The sequence below is a fragment of the Trachymyrmex septentrionalis genome, unplaced genomic scaffold (genome assembly GCF_001594115.1).
Source record: "Trachymyrmex septentrionalis isolate Tsep2-gDNA-1 unplaced genomic scaffold, Tsep1.0 scaffold21, whole genome shotgun sequence".
In the NCBI taxonomy this organism is placed as follows: Eukaryota; Metazoa; Arthropoda; class Insecta; order Hymenoptera; family Formicidae; genus Trachymyrmex; species Trachymyrmex septentrionalis.
Window position 1 is genome coordinate 640,394 of NW_017305288.1, and position 14,838 is coordinate 655,231.

General features: G+C 45.6%; 1 protein-coding gene across 13 annotated transcripts in view; it reads right to left on the reverse strand.

Annotated features, from left to right (window-relative positions):
• LOC108748048 (broad-complex core protein) overlaps positions 1 to 14,838 on the reverse strand; it is a 69,102-nt gene that overhangs the window by 45,069 nt on the left and 9,195 nt on the right. For 9 of the 13 annotated variants that reach the window (XM_018486025.1, XM_018486024.1, XM_018486031.1 and 6 more), the window contains exon 1: positions 4,584 to 4,696. The exons of 1 other annotated variant lie outside the window; for it this stretch is intronic. The gene's annotated coding sequence lies outside the window, so the exon portion shown is untranslated. Of the gene's footprint in view, positions 1 to 1,453; positions 1,584 to 2,194; positions 2,410 to 2,771; positions 2,912 to 4,583; positions 4,697 to 14,838 lie in introns of those variants that run through there. 3 more of the 13 variants (XM_018486021.1, XM_018486019.1, XM_018486022.1) reach the window with 3 other exon arrangements.

Consider the following 14,838-nt stretch of genomic DNA (forward strand, 5'->3'; position numbering starts at 1 on the left):
CGCACGATTACGTAGAGACGTAAATACAAAAGACAAAATGTCCATTACGAGATACAAACGGTGAGATGTTTACACGGTACTTTACTCCAAAATGTCCGCGTACGTAATAACCCGAAAAACTTTCCTCGCGAAAGACGCGTTTATTAATCGGTCGCGCGTAGCGACACAGTAAATTGGATTCTATCGGAAGGAATAGAGAAATGGCGTATAGATAAACTTACCGCGGCGCGAGGAGAGAGACATGCGTTTTGTTTGCCCAATTGCGTAGAAAGAGAAGGCGAGGGACGGTGCGATCGAAAGAGTAAAAACTTAAGAAGAAGCACCGTATGCAATTCGCCGCTTCGCCATACGGGAAAATTAGGTCGTCAAGCTGGAGCCAATTCAGCACGTCGATTAAATAATTCTCCGCTACTTATAAAAGCGGGAGCACTAAATGTGCGCTGATAGTGTTATCTTAGCGTAGTGATAAAAAAAAAAAAGAGAGAAAAGGAAAGATCTTAAAACAAATTTACAGAGCTCGTTTCTCGCGCGAGTGTGCCAAGCGCGTTGAGAAACAAAAAAAAAATGCGCCGAGGGACGTTTTAACGACACGAAAGACGTTTTGTTTCGACGTTTTTCTACGCACGAAGGTTCACTAGCGAAATTGGAACCGATAGCTATCGCCGCCGCTACATTTTATCGCTTTAACAAATAACAAAATCTGCATAACAGATTCGCAAAATCCATTTACACCACCAAGTACCGCGTACGTGCGTATCGCGGAACTCGGTTATATATAAAATTCGGAATTTCAATCGGTCGCCGGTTTTCGCGTTTTCCCCATTGCACGCGTAAAAGGAGAGACGAGCAGCGAAATGCGAGACGACGCCGCGCAAAGAAAAGTGACTCGACAAGTGAGAGAATCGCGCTTGTATCTCCTTCCCTTTAAATCGCATACCGATGTAGAAACTGCTCACTTTGAGTTTCTATATATCTAGGGTCGCGCTATCTCATTCTGCTAAATTTATGTGTGACGAATCCACGAGATAACTTCGCCAGCGTACATTGTTTGATAACAGACAAAAAAAGGTCGTCTCGCGTGATTCGACCGATGGAGTAAAAAAGAAAAAAAAAAGGAGAAGAAAAAAAAAAGTAACAACTTTCGGGTTATCAGCCCACTTTCGCGCGCTCTGTTACCGGCGGTATCGTCGTTACTATTTGTACAATTTCGCGCGCGCACACACAGTCGAGATGACCGCGCGGGGTGAGAGAGAAAGAGAGAGATTACGCGAGCGGGGAGATCTGCGAGTTTTGAAAATTAGCATGTGTCACACGTTACGTATACCACACTCTCGGCGAAACCGGCCGGTCGGCTGAGAAAGAGAGATACACACGCACACACGCACACACATACACCCAACACAACAAACACGCGCGATCGATGGATCGAGAGAGATCCCTCCCGATACAATACCTTCACTAACACACATACACGACTATAAGTTGTACTCTCGTACGATGTGTATAGTTTCTAAGGCACGCTCGGCCGGCAACGGGAATCACAGTTTGCCAAGTGCGAACGCGTTATCGCGAGGTAACACCTATCAGCCGTCATGCCGCGTAAGCTAATGACCGAAACAATGAACCGAACACGACGACGATGGGGCGACGCTGCCTGTCTGCCTGTCTGCCTGCCAGCCTGCGTGCGTGCGTGCGTGCGTGCGTGCGTGCGTGCGTGCGTGCGTGCGTGCGTGCGTGCGTGCGTGCGTGCGTGCGTGCGTGAATGAGTGAGCGAGTGAGTGAATGAGTGAGTGAGTGAGTGAGTTAGTGAGTTAGTGAATTAGTGAGTGAGCGAGTGAGTGCGGGCGCGAAGCGGGCTTTCGCGCGTGTTTATCTCCGGGCAAAAGGAGAAGTGAAGCATAACACTAGACACACGCGAGAAAAAAATCGTTCACGCATTCGTACGGTGGTTCCTCTCGTGTCGAGGCTCGAGTTACATCCGAAAAATCGCGATCGATCCCGCCGTGACACCCGCGTGATCGACACGTAGTAGCAGTTGAAATGGGACAGAGTGGAATTCTCGGCCGTGGATCCTCGTTGCGCCGCGGAAAAAAAAAAAAGCGAAGCGAACGTTTTGCGCGAGCGAGCGAGCGAGCGAGCGAACGAACGAGGGTGCGAGGATATCAGTAAATACACTTTCAAATAAATACTAAACGATTTTGTCGTTCCTTCCTTCCTGCGCGTGGATCATCCTCCTACCCCTCCGCTCCCTCTCATCGCGCGCACCAACCACCACCACCGCCCCCACGCTACCGCCGCCGCCCGAACTGTCGGCCACACCGAAAGTGATCGCGATCGAATGAGGACGGCGCAGTGCGCGCGCGAGACGGAGAGAGAGAGAGAGAGAGAGAGAGAGAGAGAGAGATAGGCGGAGACAGAGGCGGGACGGAGAGAACGAGAAAGATGATCGAGCGCGCCGCGCCGCGCCGCGCGACTTTCGCGTTTGCCGCGCGCGCGAAATCCGCGTTTCATCCGCGTATCAATCCGGGATGTCCGGATCGTCTCTCGCGCGCGCGCGCGTTTCAGGGTACGGCTCGTTATACGATGTGCGATGTAAGTAATAATAAGGATAAAGGTAAAGGCGCGTATATAAAAAGGGAGAGACGACCGGAGAGAATCGGCACGGTACGGCACGGCGGTTAGTGGCGGTGGCGACGACGAGGACGAGGATGAGGACGAGGACGTGGCGGTGGCGGTGACGGCGACGACGATACGCGCGGAATCTTCTGCACCTTGACTGAGGGCGCCGCGAGCGAGCAGTCACCGCAGCAGGCTCCTTCCCCGTCGCATTCCGGGCGTGCGAGCGAACCAACCAACCCCTAAAACGTCACGTCACGACTGTGCGACTCCGTCGCGGAGAAGGCGCCGCGCCTCCCCCTCCCCCACCCCCTCCTCCTCCGGCGCCCCCTTCACGTCGCGGGGCCGGTACGTCGCGAGGCCGCACGAAAATGTACGAAAAGCCGGCGGCGATCGTCGCCGTTATACGGAGGAACGGGCGCGTGCTCTCCTCTGCGCGAGAGGGAGGAAGCCGAGACGGAAGAAGGAACAAGTCCGCGAGAGGGAGAGAAAACGCGCGTCTTGCGCCGCTCCGCGCCGCGCCGCGTCGGGGCGCGGAGAAAATACTTCTCTCCGAGGATAAGCGCGAAAAAGGGAGAGGGAGAGAGAGAGAGAGAGAGCGAAAGAGACGATTGAATGACACGCGGACCGAGAGGAAGATGGACGCAAGATTTGACGTGGAGGGCGAAAGGGGAAGGAGACTTTTTTTCATACTTGAGGGTACATCTCTAATCGATAATGTACGTTTAGAAGACGAGTGGTGTACGAGCGAGACCGTGGAGGAGGGAAGGAAAATGAAGAATGAGAAATAGCGCGGCGGCGTGTAACCAATGACGACAGATTCCGCGAGCGATGACGCCGCGTGTGCGATGAGACGAAGATCGGAAGACGTGCAGAAACGCACGGCTCATCGAAGACGGGAAGAAAGAGGAGGCGAACACGAGGCACACACCGTCCAATCCATTCCTTATGTTCATCTAATCAGTCGAAAAAGGTCTGGCGGCTAATGATATGTACACAAATGCAGCATTAAAATACCGAGAATTGAAATCGGCACGTCGTTTCGGCATATTATGTTTTATTTACGTAAGAAATAATCGAGTGCCATTATATGTCGAGTATTTTTATCGTCGCGAGTAAAACGGCAGGAACGTTCTCGCAAATTTCTAGCGTTGATGTCTGGCGTTTTCGTTTACACGAAAAATTATTATTGAACGTCGCGAAATATATTAAATATATTAAATATACGTCGTTTTGCAAAGCTTGTTAAGTACAGTGAAGAATCGAGAAGAAATCAATTATTCGACGAAGATGTAACGATAATGGAATAGTTACGAGAAAGCAATCGAAAGCCATCGATTAAAGATTGCGCGTTAATCGTTGCTATGTTAAATTTTAAGATTAATTCAAGAACAATTACTCCAGTTTCAAGAACTGGAGTAATGGATTCGATTTGCTATGCTATAAATAAAAAGAATATATCTTTGCCATACATCCGACACGAATAAATAAAATATAAAGAAAAAAAAAAAAAACATTTTTCGTCTTAGAAGTACATTGATTTTCAATTCTAAAGTACGGTTCGAGAATGTAATTTTCAAGCAGCTCTTGGATCGCTTCATCAATCATTTTTATACGGACGATTTTCATGCGACTTTCGAATTAAAGATTTACCGGGGGAAAAAATTACCTTTGGACGTCCAATTAGCGCGCGAGAAAAGGAGAAGAAATGGATTGTCACAATTCTTCAAGGCGACAATAAGTAACCGAATAAAAAGTAACGCGCGAGGAGTATATATGAAAAATCGCGGAGCGTAACGTAATTGGACGGAGCGCGTGCGAGATCCGAGAAATCCGAACGAGGCCGATTACCTTCGATTTCCGTGACGATGTAGATTCGTCGTTGGCGTAAATGCGCTCTTATGCGAACGCGGCTCCGAACGAGGCGAGATATTTATTCTAGAATACGACGGTCCCGAGTTAATTACCTTGTGGGGGGAATCTGTCAGAGAGTCGCTCTCACACGTGCGTCGCCTTCCCGGTGTCGTCTCGCCGATCTCAAACCACCATCCTCCAACTTCTGGTTCCGTCTGCGGTCCGACGGTCTCTCTCTCTCTCTCTCTCTCTCTCTTCCGGTCTTCCCTTTTCCTCCACACCGGCTGTCACTGTGTAGCACGCGGGTCGCAGTTAAATATCATCGTTTCACCGACGACGCGCGATACCAATTGACTGAATCCCGGCGGTGCCCTCGTTATCGCCGCGCCGTTTGTCTGAAAATCATCCGTTTCTTTTTTTTCCTCTCTACGTGTTCTGCGGAGGAGATCTTACGTATCGGCGGGGGGGGGGGAGAGGGGGAGAGAGAGAAGGGGAGAAAAAGAGAGGCGAAGTAGCGCGCGTCCAAACCGATTTGCCCCCTCATTACTGCGGCGGTGATGGTGATGCACACCGTGCACATGTGCGTACGCATGCATCTCCACCCTCCCTCTCGTTCGGTCGCGCGCGTGATGCACTCAACGTGCGCGCAGACATACTCTCTCTTTCTCTCAGCCGAGGCACGCACACAGGCACGCACACTCACGCATGCATGTACGCACGATACGCGCACGTTGCCACGAGCTGCACATACCGCGATTGTCGAAAAAGCGGCACCTCATTCGGCTATCTCTCCTTCTCCTTCTCTCTCTCTCTCTCTCTCTCTCTCTTGGCGCGAGGAGCGTAAACTGTGTAAAGCGAGGACCGAAAATCGGCGCACTGACTGAAAAGGAACACGCGCGAGACTCAAACGACCGAAAGCGAGACAGACGTCTCTCTACGAGCGCGGCGACGAGGGATCCTTTCTCACTCTCCCTCTCGCACTCTGTCTCCTTCTCCAACTCTTCCGACCGCCGGCCCCGTTTCGACCCCGCGAAATACGAAATGTTTCGCGACCGCGAAACGATAACGATCGAGACGGCACGAGCGGACGTTGTCCGGACACTCTGGGATAAACGTGTTACCTACCACGTGTGTGCCAGCACCAGCTTGGCGAAGGAAGGAGGAGCGCACGTTCCGTCCTTACACCACGCGATCGAAACAGCGATCCTCGGTGCAAGTTCGAGGTCGGATGGACATCGAGGGCACGATAGACATAATCACTGTCGCGACATTGCACGCGCCGGGGAACAACTGCCGATTCGCGACCGGCAGTGACCGGCTTGAGAGTTGAAAAGCGTGGCGGCGAATTGAAAAACGTTAAAAAGGGAGGAAAGGAAAGAAAAAAGAGAGAGAGAGAGTGAGAGAGAGAGAGGAGGGGGGGGAGTGAGAGAGAGAGAGTGAGAAAAGAGAAGGAAAGAATGAGAGAGGGGAAACAGAGGGAACGAGGAGCCGGAAGAAAAAAAGGAGAGAGACGTGCGTAACGTAAACCGGCGCGTTACAGTGACACCACGAGCCGACGAAGCACCAAGTACGGGCTGCTGTTCCCGAGCCTGGTTAGGACTAGCATGCGGGGGGAAGGCTCCCGCTTTGCCCGCCGTTATTCTTTATCGGAGCATGAGACATCTGTCGTAATAAGTGCGGACTAAAAAATAGTGCGTACGCAGAGAGAGAGAGCGTGAGAGTTGAAGGCGCGCGAGAACGAGAGAGCCGGCCACGGGCGCCATGGTGGGAGAGGTTGATGCTTGCGGCCGCGGCGGCTGTTTCTCTCCCCGTGTACCCCGCAATCTTGGTCTCTCTTCCCTCTGCCACACTCACTCTCTCTCTCTCTCTCTCTCTCTCTCTCTCTCTCTCTCTCTCTCTCTCTTTCCCTCCGCCGGCGCACTCTACCCCGCCGTAATCAGTTCATGAGACGAAAATGCGCGTAGCCGCCGCGAGCCGAGTCCGGCCGCGAGAGAGCTGTAAAAATGTTGGATGCGCTCGAAGAGCCTAAGAGAGCGAAAGAGAGGGAGAGAGAAAGATTGCGTACGTTCAGCGTGTGTCGTGAGAGATCCTACGCATCTTTTTCGCGAACGCTCGAAAGAAGAGAAAAAGAAACGTAAAAGTCTCTCTTTTATTTTACGAAGAATTACATATTGGTTTATTAAGATTTAATTTTGCGTCGAAGTCCCGCGAATGTCGAGACGTTCGTTGTTCGGGGCAATGTTTTTTTTTTTTTTTTTTTTTTTTCCCCCGGTACCCGCGTTCGAATTCCGTGCACGTTTCAAAGATCAATCCTCGGTTTTGATTTACGAGCCGGTAAAAAGGGAGAAAGAGACATGGACGAGATTCGCGCCTTGAATGTTATCTCGAAACATGTGTGTAGTGTGTGGTATCGCGCGAAAGGATCCAGACAATTTTTCGATTCAGGGATACGAATCGCTCCTGAAACAAGAGGAACGGAAGCGTAAAATGGTTCCTACATGTTTCGACTGAGATCGATAAACGGGATCCGCTCCGCCGTTTCCCCGATAATTATGTACCCCCTCATTCGTTAACATTAACGAAGCAAAAACGCGTTGACTCGCTCGCGGATGCGCGCCGCGCGCGACTCGCGAGTATATACGAGTATATACGTATATCCTTGCCGGCGCGGCGCGGCGCGGCGCGGCACGCGCTTGCCGTCCTGCTCCTGCTAAACTCGACAGTAGCACCCAGAGCTATTACCCCCCTTTTCTCTTTCTCTCTCTTTCTGCCGCGCGCGAGCCGTGCACCACCGTAGGCGACCCCACTCGATTCGCCCCTCAAAAAATCATTACGCCCTTCCACGGGCTGCGCATGAACGCGGTTTTAATTCGCTACTAGAAAAGTAAAATGTAAACGGTGGTGGGCTCGAGGGCCCCGTCAAGGGGCGGGTGGTGGTGGCTGGTGGCGGATAGCGGGTGGCGGGTGACGGGAGGATGAGAAAAAGGCGGATAGAGAGCGAGAGAGTCGCGGGGGCAAGCGGAAACGGGAGCGGGAGCGGCACCGGCACATGGACTGGAGGAGGAGGAGGTGGAGGAGGAGGTGGAGGAGGAGGAGGAGGAAGAGGAGGCGGCGGCGGCGGTACGAGGGGGGTGGGTGGGTGCCGGACGACGGGGTGGGAGACCAAGTTTCGCGGACGTGGTCGAGGACGAGGCGAGCGAGTGTACGAGGAATGAAGCGACTGCGAGAGCGCGACGTAGGACAGATCCTTTTTCCTCCGACCAGCAGGAGGAGGAATATGACGGCGCGCGAGAGGATGGGGCGCGGTAGAGAGATGGAGGGATTCGAGGTAGAGGCGAGAGGAGGATATACTGCGCCCCTACTTCTCTAGGGGTTCCATTGTAATATTTATTGATTGGATTCCTAGGAGCCCAGGCTGTGAGGGCTGTGGCACCTATGCTTGGACTAGATTGCGTACGAGCGCTCGCGATGTTCCTCGATCGAGCCGCCACTTTTTTCATATCACGCTTTTTCTTTCATCTCACCTTTGCCTCCTTTTTTTTTCGCGCGTTTCACCTATCGACATTCTCTCTCTTTCTCCACTTTCATCCTACCTCTCTCTCTATCTCTCTTTCTGTATATGTGTGTGTGTGTATGTGTGTGTGTGTGTGTGTGTGTGTGTGCGCGCGCGCGCGCGCGCGCGCGTGTGTGTGTGTGTGTGTGTGTGATCCACGTGGTCACAGATTTGCGTAAATGCCTGTAGCACATTCCGAACGAGCGGCACGTGTCGCGCGATTGCGACAAAAAAATCATGAGAGGCGAATTAATTGCAGGATGAATAAGAATTGAGAAATTTCGAATTTAAATGACGCAATTGTCAAAGAGGAGGAATTGGTACCTTCCATGAAAATCTAGTTCATGGAAATCTATTTCATGAAAAATGAATGATTCGGAAAGAATCGCGATTTAGATAAGTTGTTCCCCGATCTTATTATAAATTCCTATTATAAATTGCCGAGATGTGGCTGCGGAGAAATTAAATTACGATCAACGATTAACGGAAAGACGGTTGCGATAGTTGCAGTTTTTCAAGTTTCACTCGTATTCGCGTTTTTTCGCAACGAAATATTTACGCAGATTTTACCGAAAACGAGTTTCACGAGAAGAATTTAACTTTGTCCCCGTTTCGCCCCAAAAGCTATTTCGGCGCGTAGACTGATGCAAAATTGTCGACCCGTTTAGTAACATTCGATTTTAGCGAGCGAGCATCAAATCGCACATACGTATATTAAGAATGCAAATTCGCCAGGGTCGTAACATTATCTCGACGACGAAGCGCGAAACACATAGAACGTGGCAGGAAACTTACTTTCACTGGCCTTCCGTATACACATTTGATGGTTTCACATATACATAGAACGACTAGTCCGATCACGTGACGCTGCGCCTCGCTTGCAGGCTCGTGTCTGCATCAACGAGAAGCAGCAGGTGTCCAAAAGCAGAGGTGACCAAACCACGGGCGAGAAGGAACAAGAGAGAGAGAGAGAGAGAGAGAGAGAGAGAGAGAGAGAGAGAGAGAGAGAGATGGTGCGTGTATATATTTGTATGTGTGTGTGTGTGTCCATCTGCGAGAGAGATAGACAGAAAGGGGCGGGGAGGAAAGGAGGTAGGGGGGGAGAGGAGGAGACGAAGATGGAGAACGTGCGCGCGCGAATGGTGCGAAACTGGTAATCCTTGATCTTACATGACGTAATAAATCCTTACCGAATACGGGAGTTGCGTTAAATGCAGAACATCTCATGGACTCGTGAGGCGAGCTCCAAAGAACATGATCGCGGCAAAGATTTACAACCACACGTAATTGATTTTAATGGATATTTCTCGCAGATTTGGTGAATTCTCAAGGATATTCTCAAAAGTGAATGCATATATATATATATATATATATATATATATATATAGAGAGAGAGAGAGAGAGAGAGAGAGAGAGAGAGAGAGAGAGAGTTTCTTTTAGGAGAGTTTTTTTAGGATAAAGGAACAGTAATTATGCACGTACAAGTTTATGAACTGTTTATAACCGTGCGTAATTGATTTCAATAAATATTTCGCTTAGAACGCAAAAAATGTAAAAGAATCGTATAATAAATAATATATATATTTTACACATTCTCCTTCGAATAGATTTTTCAGTTCTTACCCAAGTTTATTCACAGAGATAAAAAAAAGGCAAACCGAACGCTAGTCTCAAAATTATATTATAGAACAGAATGGCTACAGAAAGTATCAGAAAAGTATTGCTTCTTCCCTCCCGATAATTTCGATGTCTTATTTGTAAAATAAAAATCTGTTTCACACACACGTTCGCTGTGAGGAAAAAAACGTTTTGTAACGTAGAGAGCATTGTACGCGTTTGGGTGAATGCTTGAATCGCAACCAGAAGTGTCTGCATCACGTAATCATCTGAACGAACCTTTCTTTCACACCCTATCTCCTTCATATACATGAACGAATCCCCACATCTCGCTTACCATTACATATATGAATGTGATGTTATGTACATGAGTTATTTTAGCAAGAAATTAAAACACAACAATAATTCGAATGAGCAGGAAATATCGCGTAATATATATTTATATATAATTTAAAAAATGTTTTAAATTGTCATTAACGTTAAAAATTATAGGCAGTCAAAATTATTGTCGTACGCAGAAAAATTAAAGTGACATAATATTACTGGAATAGTATCTACTAGCAATAGCAATAGCAACTGTTAGATATAATTCTGTGCAGGTCGTAAATTCTTCATTTAGAATACAATCTATTTTTACGTGACCTCCTTTTCTGTTTAAAATTATCTAAACTTATTAAATCTACGCCTCCGAAATATTCCAATTTTATGATAAGACATATCATATACAGCTTTAGCTATAAGTAGAAAACATTCTCACCGATTGACATAAACTATTCTATATCTAATAAAGAAAAATTAAAAACAGTTATTGAACAATAATATTTATTTTTATAACATTTTTAATATTCTTTTTCTCATTAAGAAAATGCAATAAACTTGAGATTACTTTATATATTTTCACTTTCAATGAAGACTTTATATATACGAAAACGAATGAAATACGAGGAAGAATCAGAGAAATATACATTCTGTAATCATCGATTTATCCAGAGATAAATAAAAATCGGATTGACATCGATTAAAATCTGACAGATGGTTATCGATGATAATTGATGTCGGTCCGATTTTTATTTCTCCCTGAGTAAGGACCAATGGTCGCCAATAGTCCGTCATTAGTATTTATCTCTAGATCACCTATTCGATATGAGACGAAAAAAAGTTATTCCAACAATTAGACAGCGTCATTTATCCAGGCAAAATTTGCCGACTCTTGCCCAATGCGGACCGCTTTGGGCCGACGTTGACGATATCATGGTAAACCGACTGTCATTAATCCATCATGACGTAACGTTAATCCAAGCGAGGTTTGTCCAGTCTGATCTTGATGATATAAAACTGTTACTAAGGACTACATTCAGACACATCATTCGAATGACTCAGTTTATCCCTGTTTAACATACGATGAACAACAAAGATAAATTGATATATGAAGTCATTCGGGTAATATTTCTGAATGTAGTCTAACCGAACATGGCGCTACGTCGGCTTATAGGCAGCATTAGTTAGCTCTTGTTCTACGACCAAACTCTCGGGCTAACGCACAGTGAGAAAAGAATTACTGTTCGCAAAGCGCTACAGACCGGATAATTTTTATCCGATTAAGATATTTTTTTATCAATCCTTAGTGAATTCAGAAGAGATCTATAGACTATCAATTAATACGGTGGAGAGAAATGACAAAAATTTAGATTTTCATACATATCAGAGTACCAATATCTTTTAGCTTCTTTTTTTAATTCGAACATGTTATTAGGTAATGTTTCTGAGCAATAACTAATAATTGGATGTCATAATATGAGTTTGGTAGCTGTTAATATGATCAAGTCCAAAAATGCATGTTTTTTTTTTTCGCAAAAACGATGAAATATCGAGGTTTTCAATCGAATACGATTCCAATGTCAAAATAACGATGTAGCAGCACAATTCATCGTTAGGCATAACGGCCTAACATATCCCCAATGTATGCCAATGTTTAACCAACGTTTCGCCAATGAATCGTGCTGCTAGGGAATCCACTTATCAATCATTCTGTCAAATTTGAAAATATGCGCGATCGTTTTGTTAGACCTAAACTCTAATAGCATTTTCCCTTGGGATGCACTAGGTGTACAGGTGCCTTGCATCGCACCAGTTGCATGTAAGCGCTGCACTGTACTGGAGTGGTGTTACGCTATCTCATTATTGCGCTAAAATCCGGCTCTCTCGGTTGACTTCCATTTTCAAATTTTAAATGTCACACCATCTCTTTGAGAAGGTGTAGCAAAATTCCACTTCGTGCATAAAACTTACATTATACCGTAGCCACGGACACACGGTGCACCGAATGAATTCGTCTACCACCAACATGGAAACAGACGCTACTCTGTCTGAGTTTTTCATTTTTCTCCACCATATTAATTGACAGTAAAAAAATTTGGATTATCATTTTTCCGAAATCGTATTTTGTTCCATAGATCTCTTCAGAATTCATCAACGAGTGATTTAAAAAAATATGTTCCGATCAGATGAAAATTGCGGCGAAATTTGTAGGGATTTTTTAGTAAGTTTATGTCCAACTATATAACAATATGTCGGAAACCGATTATTACTTCAATTGTCGGCTCGAGACTGGCTTGTTAGCCAAATCTTACTCGATGTCGTCATATAGAAACAATTATAATGTAAATTGTTTGTTTTTCTATAATATTTTTTATAATATTACGCTCTAAATTTTTTGAAATGGAATCTCACTCTAGAGAGTGAAAATTGAGCCAATCTTGAAAAAAAAAATTGTTTAATCTTAAAGAGAGAGATTTCACTTTTCAGAGTGACAATTCACTCTAAAAGTTTCAGAAAGTTGTTATTGGAAAGAAAATTATATATTACATAATTGCGCACATTGGTTACAACATAAATAGACAATATGTAATTGAAGAAATTAATTGAGGAGATAATGTAGAATGTAGCGCCGAAGACTCATGAAGATCCCGGATTTGAAGTGTATTTTATAAAGCAAATATACATATTATTAATATTAAATCAATTTAAACAATTAACTTCAGGTAAAATCATTATATATTAACACATCTTACGAAACTTTAATTTACAAAAGAAATACTTTTTTTTTACGAATTGAACTTATCATTTCGGATGTTATATTGACATCGGTGCGACGTTACTGGACGTTACTAACAACTCAGAAATTAATTGTCAATCTTGATTCAACGCGCTAAGCCCAAACTATAAAACCGTACATGACTAATTACGATAGACAACGAATCGCGTTAATGAGTGCGACGTGCCCAAGCGGCACGAAGCCTAAAATGGCCCCTCTCCCTCCTTCGTCCAGCGACTTGGAAACATCGTTAGCCTACGCACCTGCCGGTTAAAGTGCCGCCTACCAACGACGCCAGCGTTTTCCGGGATTTATAGTGATCGACGGCAACTGTACACGACGATAAATCGCCCTGTTTAGGGAAGCGACGGCCTGGTCCCAAATGCACTTTGCACACGCGAAGTAACAAAAGGCGGAGGTGAAGCATCACATACGTTTGATCGCTACGTACCTTCCCCATTCTTTCGTCTATCCTTCTCTGATCCCCGGCTCGTCTCGACCCGACTGCCCTAACTGCGACTCCCGTCCCCCTCCCCCTCCCCCTCTCTCTTTTTCTCTCCTTCCCCCCTTCTCTCTCTCTCTCTCCCTCTCTCTCTCTCCCTCTTCTCTACATCTCTCTTTCTCCTTCTGCCATCATCGTCCCCTCTGCACGAACCGGTACCCTTTCCTCTTCCCTTGCACTCGCAAACATTTGGTGGCCGTTGACCTCAAGCGGGCTAATCCGTCGACAGCCAAACAACCAATTATTTCTCTTCAACGGTACGCTTCGCCACGGCCGGTCGACATAGCGCTAAACGTGGGAATGCCCGAAGTATCCGATGAATCAGGTGAAAAAACCTCGGTTGATTGGCGACGATACACAACTAAATCTTTCTTCCGTCGCTTGTCTCGTGTAGGCGGAAATACAATTTAGAAAACATCAATGAAAGGCTGAATTTAACACGATCAGCTATGCGAGCACGCGAATATCTACGTACGTAAAATCACACATTGATATAAGAGCCTTGTGAGAATTTAATATCGATTGTCAAGTCGTTGGAATTAATGCTCGATAATAATCCTTGAAAATAGCAGTTCTAAAGCAGTTCTCACTTCATGACTAGATAGATTATAATAATATACAAAGGTCTCAAAGGAGAAAAAAGCTTTATGATTTTGATATTTAAGAAATTTTTCGAAACTTATTATAATTTGTCAATTGACTTTGCCTACTTCATTGATATACAATCGAAGACAAAAAGTAAATAGCGTCGAAAGGATACTCGATCACATAGATATAGTTGTCGAATTTTTTCGCAATGGTCGCCCGATTAATCCAAACATGATGTCATTATTCGCGATTTCGTGTGGGCAAGTTTTCATTTTCCTCTCACGTACTGCTTTTACAGATGCAGGAAGGGCTCACGTCGAGAACCTTTTACCGTCTGGCCAATACTAAATACGCACTACTTCATACGAGGCTAGTGCCGTACCTCGCGTCTATTCCTACGCTATCTTGTACTACTGCAATTCTGCCCGTTCCAACCAAGCGGGATTGAGATCCAGCGTGACATCGATGTGTTTCGATTAATCCAACATTACGGATGAAAGTTATCTTCTACTTTTATTTGATGATAAAAACGCAATTGGATTGACATAGAAAATATCTTTTTGCATCTATAAACCGTAAATCGAACTTATCAAAATGATGACGGTATCTACAATAAGCAACCATAGACGTTCGTGGAAATTTCTAAAAACCGCTGGAAATTTTTTTTTCATTATTCCCGGTTTATTACTCTTTTAACTACTTCAGTTATTCGCAGCTTCAACGAACATACAATCGTTAGTTTAAAAATTACTTCGAACATGTAGACATATTTTTTTTTTACGGCAAATCGCAAATTTTTTGCATTTAATGGATTGATATTATGTATTAACATTGGATTCTCAGTTTTCATAGTTGTATAGCAAAGTTTTGTCATGCCAATGTAATTTATGCCGTAACGTCGCACGGAGAGGTGATTTGAACGCAGGATAACAACTGCGTTCGAATGCATTTATCTAATCCAACAGATTCCACACCAAGCGTCCACGAAACAATAAATAAATCTCAATGATAAAA